Consider the following 11,948-nt stretch of genomic DNA (forward strand, 5'->3'; position numbering starts at 1 on the left):
AACAGTAAATTCCGAAAGGATGAGCATAAAGTATACTTTGATTGACAGTTAACTTATTCTTATTTATGAAAACAATAAAATATTCACTTCCAAAAAAGTTAATGTACTTAGAAATGCAAAACTTTTAACTCAATAAATCTAACACTTCTCTTGACATCATAGATTTCTTTTTGCATGGTAATTTTCGTAGACTAGATATAAATGGATCGGAATTAAGAAGAAACCTGTGCAAAAGATCCGTGTTAGTTACAGTTCTTGAGTGCTTTCTGGTATTGTCACGTCTGAATTGTTTCACTAATTTATTACATGATTCAGCTGCCTCCTCTGATAATTCTCCAATTGATAATAAACAATGATCGACCACCTCCGACCCATGAATGAGCACTTTATGAACTGATGCAGGTAATTTATACCATGAATATTTACTAACTAGAATTTTAGCAGTGTCTAGTGCGTATATTTTGAATTTATTCGAATTAATTTTAAAACCAGATGAAAGACATTGTAGGAGATAACTACATCTGTCTATAACGTGTTTGTCTATTCCTGTGATTTCGGATGATATGGTTGAATGAAGGAAAAATTTTCGTGCTGTATTTCCATCATTAGAGGTGCCACTTCCTCCACTTCGCGGTTTGTCAACTATCAAGCCTAATTGTTCTCTAAACTCCCTCTGAACGAATTCCTTTCTCTTAGCTAAAAGTGCTTTTTCCTCAGATGAACGTGCTTGCCACCTTTTAAATTCGATTCTATAAGAAACATGAATAAAATATTCAAAAAATCTAATCCAAGAATGCAGGGGTAATAAACAAAATTCAAATCTACTGGAGTTTACTTGTTTGTTTCTACACTTTTCTAAGTCATTCATTTCTTTAGGTGTCGCACCACAAATATAACATTTACTCGTAGATGAGTCACATAGGTACAGATTAGACCCTATATCAAGCGCAATCGCAGGTCATCGCAGCTGGAAACTATTTTTCCTTAAAGAGGGCATGCGTAAGAATATTTTAATGTATGTTTCATTTGTGCAGATTCGTGCGAACTTAGTTAAAACTTTACAAACTTCTTATAAAAAAAAACGGCAAATTGTAAAGTACGTATTTCGTACGGTCTGAAAACCTATTAAATAATAATTAAAAAAGATAACAAAACATTTAACAGGTCGTACATACCTTCAACTTGAATTTCCATTGTACAACAGGTCATAAACACAGTAATGCTTAGAAAAATAACACTTCCCGGAACTGCGTAAGTACGGAGCGGAGACCACGCTAACTATCACTTTTCAAATTCTCTTACTTTGGAGGCACAATTATAAGTGAATTGTTTGTGCAGTTGAAATTTCTTTTGTACTCTAAGTTACTATGACTAACATTTAGCTAAATATTGTTGCATAATTTTAACATGACTATTTTCATCCAATGTCCTATGGCAGAACCACTGTGCAGCGTTTTAAGTCATCTTTCATAATATATCGGATGTTTTTTTAGCTGCATGAGAACTATCTTTTGAGTTGGAGAATAAGTTCATAACGTTTTTATCTTTTCTTTTATTTTACAACGATTTGTTTACTGTTTGGCAAAGGGTACGTATTCATTCGATAGAACTCTTTCTGCTCTACACAACTTGTTAATTGTAAAGGGTGGGTAAATTTCAAGGGCCAATATTGAATGTAAACCACACCTTAACGTCAAGTTTTTTCAGCAATTCATTTGACGTTTCCAATTTCAGACTAACTCAATTTGAACCATGGAAAGATACACAATCGAGCAACGTGTTAAAGTTATTCAGACTTATTATGAAAACGGCCGTTCAAATAAAAAATATCGCGCACTTCGTGATTTTTTCGGTCAATTTAATCGTCCAAATGTGCGTACAATCGGAAAAATTGTGCAAAAATTGAACAAACCGGGTCTGTAGGAGATGTGAAAACACCAGTGCATGCTCGTACAGCTCGTACAGCTCGTACTGCAGAAAATGTTGCTGCTGTTCGCGATAGTGTGGTTGAAGAGCCGTCCACCTCAACTCGTCGTCGTGCTTAGTTCAATTGCACCTCTCACGCCCGTTGTTGATGAACATTATGCATAAAGACTTGCATTTACACGATTATAAGGTGAAATTGACTCAAAAACTAAAGCCTCTTGACCATTTCAAGCGTCGTCAATGGTCAGAATGGTGGCAGGCAACAGTGAATGACCAATTTTCGAAGAAAATCAATCCAAAAAATCCAAAATACAAAAAAACCAATGCACCCACAAAGAGTGATTGTTTGGTGCGGTTTATAGGCCGGCGGCATCATTGGACCGTATTTTTTTCCAAAATGAGTCCGGTCAGGCAGTTACTGTGCTCTTTTGCGCGAAAAATTTGATGGCCGAATAATCTCACGTCGCGGCGATGTCAATTGGCTGCCAGATCATGTGATTTGACACCGTTGGACTTCTTTCTTTGGGGCTATTTGAAAGAAAAGGTGTACGTCGATAAGCCATAACGGCATAGAACCTCAATTATGCCTCAGCGTCATCGAAAATTTGGACCATCGGATGGAGGTGTGCCGCCGAGGTCGCGGCGGCCATTTGACCGATATTTTGTTCTATACGTAATTGAGCTATACTAGTATTTAAAAAAAAATGTATTTTATTCAAAATCAATACCGGCCCTTAAAACTTAACCACTCTTTATCTTTTACTTACGTGTATGGAGAAGGTGTCATAGACGAGTCTGCAGCACGGAAATGGTTTGTAAAATTCAAAATTGGCAACTTTGACGTCGATGACACGCCCCGCAGCGGAAGGCCTTCTGAATTCGATGAAGAACGTCTGAAATCACTTTTAAAGGAGAACGGTCGCCAAATCAATCGTGAATTGGCGAAAAAAATGAACTGCGATCACAGAACTATTCTCAATTACCTTCATTCAAGGGGATTTTCCGAAAAATTGGGAGCCTGGGTGCCTCACGAGTTCAACGAAAAAAACCAAGAAAGTTGAATCGTCACGGGAGATGAGAAATAGTGTCTATACATCAGTATGAAGCAAAGAAAGGAGTGGGTGGATCCAGGTTGTATGCCAAAGAAGAGCATGTGTTTGGTGAGACTGGGAGGGCATAATGCACGGGTAAATGCTTGAAAAGAATGCCACGGTCAACAAGGAACACTACATTGCCCAGCTACACCGCGTGAATGTATTCGACTTCACGACAGCGCCAGGCCCCATGTTGCACAAGTCTTCAAAGCCGCGTCAAGCCGAGAGGTGGCAAGAGGTTGTGAACAGCTACGGCGAATATATTATTGATTAACTTATTTATATAATTATTGTTTTTTGTTTAACTAAAAGTTTTGGACAAAAACGCTACGAATTTATTCCCCAACCCAATATATCGGTTTGACAGCTGAGAAAGCCGATCTGTGTTAGCCTCAGCCGTATTTCCTGACTTATGCTCCTATATGAGTATACTCCTTAGTCTAGCATTCCCGAATGCTCTTCCATCTTGCTGTGAACTGGTACTTGGTACTTTATTGGGGAAAATCAATGTTTGAATAAATTTCTTACGTGACTTCTCACCGCTTCGCTCATAGGCTTCATGCCAAAGCACTCGTCCTGCGGCTTCTGTATTCAATGTTATGAATACATTTATGTCTTCTAATTTCTTCTATCAATTTCTCCATTTGACCGCCTAAATACTAATTACACAAGCGTTTAGAGAAATTTTTCAGTCCAGTAATTTATAGATTAAAAAATATGAATCTGACGAGAATAAAATAATTTATTTCAAACCATTTTCATTAGCTTATACATATTATATATATTCACAAATGTCTCAGTTCCTTTTAAATTTTTTTGTATTTTAAAACATGTAAAAAATATGTATTTCACTCTAGTAAAAGAACACTAGAACTAATGTTCGAAGCAGTTGCTTATCACCAACGCCTGAAGGCCGGCGGGCCAATTAGATGTCCTAAATTCAGTAGTTTTCGCGAAGCGTTGTAGGATGAGAAAAAAAACAATTAGCCAAATGAAGTTTTGGGGATAGTTTAATATATATTTGAACTAAAAAAAAAAATTTGTACAATATATTTCCAACAATATATTGTATTGTAAGCCGAGTTATCAATAGATTCCCAGAGCGCCTGTATCCAACTTCTGTACAAGATACAACTTGCAATTTTCATCTGAAAACAAAAAAAAAAAGATTATTAATTTTGATGTAATTATCTTCGATGTGAACTAAGAAAATTGGGAGAAACACGTAAAATTCGAATTTTTGGGGAAGGTAGAAAAAAAAAGTGGGTTTTCAAGGAAAAAAAAAACTCTTCAACTGGGTAAAAAAGTCGCTTAAAAAAAGTTGTTGGATGTTTTTTTTTAGTTCACATAGAAGAGAAAACAATACTGAAGATAACGCATTTTGAATGAAATGGATAGCTCGTTTAGTTTTTTTGCAATCGTGTACATAAATTAGGTAAAATCGTGAAAATGAAAAGCCGAGAAAACGCGCTTCAAACTACAACAATAAGCGCACGGTTGCTCGACGCCGCACAACGCTCGGCTCTGTAGCTCTGCAAATACTTGGAATTTAACTCTGAAAATTTGTGTCTCATGTTCTTGAATATCTAAGCTATTGATTTCAGGAAAAAAAAATCGATTTTTTTGACCTTTTAATTGGCCCGCCGGCCTGAATGCCTGTAAAAAGTAGAGAATTTGGGCATTCGCACTTTCAGGCGTTCTGTGCGTTTCGATCTTCGCTCTTGGATGAGTTTTCATATAGTTGCACTAATTTATCTTTTGAGGCATAAACGGCCTATCGCTAGGATGATAGATTACAAGAATGACATACATATCGCTTTCCGAGCTCGTCGTGACTTAAATAAACAAAAGGAAGGGAAATTATTTGTATGTGAAAAGAAAGAGTAAGCACAACCAGTGGGAACTGCCCAACTCAAGAAATTATGCACACACGCATACTTTCTAACCAAGGCGAAAAGGTAGGAGGTATTGCCATAATTCGTATTTTCACAATTTAACACGCGGCAGTTCATGTTTATTAGTTTGTTTAACTGAAAAACCACACATCTTTAAATCACAACATTACATAGCCTTTCACTGAATATTTCTTTGTTTGTCTGCAGAGATGATCTCATCGGTTTTCAAAGTCGCGATAAATAAGTAGCGGTTTTCGGAAGGCGCCACGTTCTGTATTCTGTAGATAGATACCGTAGATAGATTACAACATTTGGTTATAATAAGGAAAATTGTGAGAGTAACTTCGACTGCCACGTCATAGGGGACTCGGCAGCAGAATTATGCCCGCGGATTTCACACGCACTCTTACGTTTATAAATATATCAGGCAATACCTACCTACTGAAATATTGTGTTTTACAAAGCTGTGTGCACTATGGGTGCCCCATTCGCTAACAATGGAATGAAAACACATTCGAATGCGACTTTCTTAGTAACATTTAGAGCGTTTGCGAAAGAATAGAGCAGATTTTGTGCGTCGATGTATCATTATGGATGAGACTTGGGTTTATCACCGTAATCCTAAATCAAACAAAGATACTAAAGAGTGGTGTGAACTTCGCTCTTTGGCTCCATACGAATTCGTGTCCAGAAATCGGCCAAGAAGGTGTTAGTATCAGTTTTTTGGGATACGAAGAGAATTTCGTTTGTGGATTACTTCCAAACTGGTACAATAATAAATTCTGAATACTACTGTAACCTTTCAAAACAGCTGAAGGAAATAAATCGTGAAAAAATACCCTGTTCGCAAATGAAAAAAAAAAATATTTTTCATCAGAACAATGCACCGTGCCACAAGAGCATTTTGACAATGGCTAAGATCCATGAATTAAAGTTCAGATTGTTGGTGCATCTACCGTATTCACCACTTTTCCTTATTCCTACCGACTTTCATCTGTTTCCAGACCTAAAAAAAATTCATGCGTGGAAAATGTTTTTTCAGCAAATGATGAGGATGCGTATTTTCCAGCCCTTCCAAATTCTCACTTCAGGGATGGAATGTACAAGTATAAATTAGAGTATCGTTGACTGAACTGAACTGAATAATAAAGTGTATTTCGAAACCATCAAATGTTGTTTTTCATATTCAACCGCAAGACTTATTGAGCAACCTAGTATAATACAAGGTCCTTGAATCGCACGCTCCTCTTTTCAGACTTTCGTAAGGTGCTGTTCGGGTGTTGACATTAAAAATAGCACTTGTACTGCTCGTTGCATTACCAATGACTTGTTGAATTAAAAATTATTAGTAGAAATGGTTGTTGAACAATTGTCCTTCCATGTGCATACACAACTACTTTGTCGCATACGAATATATTTATAAGTATCATAGTTTCATGCAGATGAGTGTGGAAGGAAGTACTACATAATAGTATTCTTGATAGCTGCAACTCTCTTATTCTCTTGGCACCATATCCACCGCATAAATCAATAAACAATAGATATCAAATCAGCCGAAAATGCTGGATTGTGGCACTGAATTCCACATCAGTTCACTTAAAATTCTCTAAAGTAAATATGCATTTATCTGAATTTCTATTTTAGCGCAACATTGTAAGTATTAAAGCATTTCTAATTTCAAATAAGTTACGATTTTCGGAATTTCGGTATTTCTATAGCTGTACCTTGAATGGCTAATCTTCTGACGGTATTAAATTGTTACTCTTGTGCCACCAAAAACCGTTAAGTTATTTATGCCTGTGACACGAGCCATCGCCTCTAATTTATTGCTTTCATTTGAGCATTATTGCTCACAGCAAGGCTCATAAAAATCAGGCATGAGCTAAATGGCAAAGCAACAAAAAAAGCGTTTGTGTTAAAAAATAAAAAGAAAAACAAAAATATGTATATAGACACATACATGGTTGCACCCTCACCAAAGTGAACATAATCTTTGCACGCATGTGGTTTTATTCCTGTAATAAAAATTTCCATGGCTAAAAATTTGCATACTAAGTATTTAGTCCTTTAAAATCAATACTAGACCAGTACTACACTTTTTACTTACTAAACCTTTTTTTACAATTTAGATTGCGCATTGTGTGTTTTTGTATAATAATAATTTTATCCTTTGTTTTACACACCGATATTTTCCATTTACTGCATACAAACTCATACTGTCTGTCAGAAAACTAGTGGCATCTAGGAAATCAAATGCATAGTTCCAAGATCTCAACTCAACTTTAAGGTTATGTTAAATTGCATTAGCTGCCACCTTATATAGAAACTTATGAAGGCGCGCGCTTAGGTGACTTAAAGCAGAGCTAAGACTGCTTAAAGCGGAGCTACTTGTGAAAGTAAAGAGATCACGTCTTCGGCAACACACTACAGTGACGGGAGTAATGTCCACACTTTCCCACTCCTCTTCATCTCTGCAGTGTCAAACGAAGTTGCTCTCATAGGCGAGTTAACAAACTGGACAAACCTATCAATATATTCTAACGACTTTTTCTGTTCTTAACCAGTTGGAGAAACATTCTCGCCTAGCAACCTTCAGTAAAAGTAGTGCCACTTTACACCTGCAAGAATACAATTGACAACTATGGCTGCAAATAATTCATAGGACGTAAATGGCGGTTGTTAAACCCTTTCTTACTCATAGCACGTAGATCTTGTAGAAGGCCGTTCACACCAAATCTCATCTAATCAATTTGTAATGAGTACATCGACTGGCATGCGTTTGCGTCACAATAGTAGTCTTCTCAACGCATCACGTGGCAAATACTTATTTATATGAAATGCCCTAGAGCCGAGTATGCGCTAAGGCTTTGGGCGTCTTACATCTTGCGAATAGCGTGCATAGGTCTTGCCTACATCTTAAGCAGGACAAGTATAGAACAAAGAAACTGTAACTATCAGACTATGGATATCGATTTAGGCCTCAACTCCAAGTTTTATTTGTCTTGAAGAAGTATTTGGGAATCTAACATCGTGGCAATCTATGCTCACGGTTTGGAAATACACAGTGAATCAAAATTTTGCCTCTTCCTCCAGCAACTTACATTCTGTGAAGCTTAGATACTATCAAGCTACTGAAGCATATTTTGAGTTATGCATTAGTTATTTAAATGGCGACAACTCTGATAAGTATGTTGAGTTTCGGTAGTTCGTCAAGCCGCAATCAAGGCCCTTAAGGTGATAACGGTCCACTCGAAATGTGTTCAAGAATGTCAATCCTTTTTTACATTAATTTAATTTCTTTATGTCAATTTGTTTTGGGTCCTGAGACTTAGAGGTGTTTCTGGAAACACAAAAGCAGAGGATTGCGTGAGAAAAGGATCTGACTTCCGATTGCAGTTTTCGCAACTATGGAGAATACAAAACAGGTACTAACAGTAGGTGTACTAAGCCATAAAGTACAGGATAGTCCATATAGTGTTATTTCTTATCATATGTTATTTTGATAGTGACAGCTCTTTCTCGCTAAAATCTTGATATAAAGTTAGTATTATATACTCACGGAATGAAATAGATCGCTTTACGATTGAGTTACGTTGGGGAAATATGTCATACTTATTTCCAAATTAGATCGTGCGATTATTGCAAGGAATTCAAAGTTATCGTTTCTGAGAAAGTGTATTTTTATCTAGAAGGTTATGTTAACAAACATAACTGCCATATCTAGAAATAGAAAGACCCGCTCGAAAAATTATCGCATCCTCGGAGAATGACAGTATGGTATGGATTTTAGAGCGGTCGCATCATTGGCACACTATTCTTTGAAAGTGATGCTGAAAACGTCTTTGGTCAACTGTAAGTGCTACAGAGGCATGGTAAACGGTTTGTGTTTTTATTTTGTTTTTGCCCGAAGAAAGTTTTTTTGTAGATGGGTGGTGATCTTAAGTTTTATTACGATAGCGCGCTATGCCACAAATGATGTTTTGTTGTAGAAATTATCACCGTAGCTCTACTGCGAAGCTAGCAAGGTAGTCATATGATGAAATCGTGTTCCATAAATAATACAAATGTTTGCTCTTTGTTATAAAAGAATAAATACCGAAAAAATTTGATTCTGGCAATTTTTTTTTAAAGGAAACTACAATATGAACCTCCTGAGTAATGTTTAGGCAATACTCGATAAATTAAGAACAAGAAACTACTGAGGCTCTCATAAACGCATATATGATTTCTCACAAGGAGACTAATAGCGCACTGTACTATTCTCAAATGATTATTTGAGTGCCAGGTCCACATAAGAATTTCTGTAAGAGCTGTAGAATAAAGAACGCTCTGCAGTGTTCTTAGGAACCATTTACTGAAGGACCTAGAAACGTTTCAATACAACCTCGCTGGAGTGGCTGGTTGGAGTCATCGAAATCTGAATATATTTTAACACGCATCAACTTCTTGAGTCAATTGACCCCAACAGCGCTTTATTTTAGTGAAAAATGTGAAGCACTTTGAATACTTTTTTTTATATCTTTGACGTGATAACGTCTCATAATTCGATGTAGCCAGCTGCACGCACCAAAAATGCGTCGATATCTTGCTCATGCGTCGTTAGCTTGCTTTAACTGCAAGCGAGAGCGCGGAACGAACGACAAAGAGGCACAATCGGCCCACGCGTTCGGCAATGTTCGACATTTGGCTCTCTCCTGCTTGAGTGCTCATATATATGTATGTATATGCGCTCATGTATATATAAATTCACATATTTGTATTTGCATCTTCTTCTAGTGTGCATGGTAATGAACCATTTCTCTGTTGAGAATAGGACGATGATAGGAAAAGTAGGAAATGAAAGGGAGTGCTTCGAGTGTAATGTGTCTTGAAAAAGTCAAATCGATGATGGTGCCTCTTAGTGTTGTTGACTTATTAACGTCTGATGCACAATCGAAATATAAACAAATTTTTCATGAATTTGATAAATGTTTCGTAATTTTTCACGTTTGTGTAAATGTAACTTGATCAATTCCATTGCGATTCCATTTACCTCCTTCTCTATTTCCATACAAAATATCTATCAAACAAATAAAATTAAAATTTTCTTTTGAAAAATGCAACCATTCTATCATTTTTTTCTTATGACGTTGTCACGTTAAACTATCATCAGTAAACCGACTTAACAGACAACCTCTTTTTTCATATATTTTGATCTCTTGTCTATAAATATACGGACTTTTTTTAAATTTCCATATTTATTTCTTTAATTATTTTTTGATGTTGAGTCAAATTGACATATTTTGCCAGGAACCAATGCGTACCAAAGTTGTGTTAGGATAGGGCTGTTGAAATATTTCCGAGGTACCACAGTCGGCCTCTCTGGACAACGAGTAAATTTCTTTAAAAATTCCACTTTTGATCTAACCTAACCTATTTATCTGACATGTAGGTCTCACAGCCCATTTGCTACTTGTAAAAAGAAAGTGTGCCCAGCCTTGGGGGCATCAACTTAACTTCAGAAAGTATGTATGAAAGGGAATAATTTCCAGCTGGGAGACATGAACATACCCACTAAGTACACAACAATATCATTCGATATGTGATAATAACTGGAAAAATACTCCCACACATATTCAACAGTAAACGTAAGCAGAAGCACAAAAAAATTATATGCGCAGCTAGAAAATAAATATATTTCAGCATTTATTCAGCAACGGATCTAAATATGATTATGTACGTGGAGCAAAATACTCGTCATGGCAGGAAATACTTTATCAAAAACATGAAAAGCGTTGCTGTCCTTTCTGGGAATTTCACAGCATTTCCCATTTTCCCCATTTCTGGAACAACAAACCCCAGAACATACTAATATGCTTAAAAAGCCTTAAAATATAGGGTACCTCAGCAAGCTTTGAACAATAGATCTCTTTTGGTCGCAGTACGCAGTGGCTTAATAATAGTAATAATAATAATAATAGGCATTCTATTTATTCTATAAGAATATATTTTCTTTTCTTATAACCTTCCCAAGACTTGGTTGAAAAACAGAATTCAGGTAACACTGCTGCTCGGCCTGCCACAACTAATGAAGGTGCTGGACACTCAGCCATATCATTCGGTCTGAGCGCAACAAATCAGGTTGCCTATTGTTTGAATGAATCATTCTTTAATAGGTTATGTAGCAATAGAACTCCAGCCAGACGAGAATGGATTGAAAATATACCTGGTTGGAAAAACTGCTTACAGTTCTTTGCTGATGGCTCGTGGCTTGACCGTAAGTTAAAGTATTGTTTCGACTCGTTTAGTTTTATTTAATTCTTCACCAATTTCCTTAATTACAATGCGGCCATTAATATTCGCCAACTTAATATTTAAGTTTCTCTATCACAGCTTTGTTCAAGCAACCTTCCGACTTCCTATATGTAAAACCTTTTTTTGGGTCCCAAGTGGCCAAGCGAATACGTCAAGTGTTTTAGTAGACTTTATTAGGAAGAAAAAATTGCACGCAATAAAACTAAGCTTGTAGAGGAAGTTCTTGTCATTCAATAACCCCTTGGTATAGTAGTTAGCTGCTTCGTTCCATATACTCCAACGAGTAGTAATAGGCACCGGGTTAGTGGTAGTTCGGGCTTACTGAACTGCGCAACTTCTAATGGCACCTTCACAAACCCTTTTTAGTTACTGCAACTTATTTTATACATTTTCGCGATTTTTTTACATACGCTGTGTAGGTCATGAACAAGATAAATAGCATGAGTAAGCTTTGGGTAAAATATCACCAAGCCCTGGACAGCTTTAACCGCATAAAAATACAAAGTTGAATTGTATCATCAAATAACCTTGTAGTTTGCTCAGCAGCTTGCAACAATAAACATTTTTCCCCCTGCGTTCGATCTGTGTTGAATATGTCCAACAAGAAGGACAAGCGCGACACGCACGGGAACACAAAGCGATTTAGTGTTTGAGAAATTTTATTCGAATTGCTTATATTTGCTAAAATTGCACCAAATTGCACTAAAAGATATGAGTTATTTTACAGAAAATTTTACAA

Source organism: Anastrepha ludens, chromosome 2 (assembly GCF_028408465.1).
Source record: "Anastrepha ludens isolate Willacy chromosome 2, idAnaLude1.1, whole genome shotgun sequence".
Taxonomy (NCBI): Eukaryota; Metazoa; Arthropoda; class Insecta; order Diptera; family Tephritidae; genus Anastrepha; species Anastrepha ludens.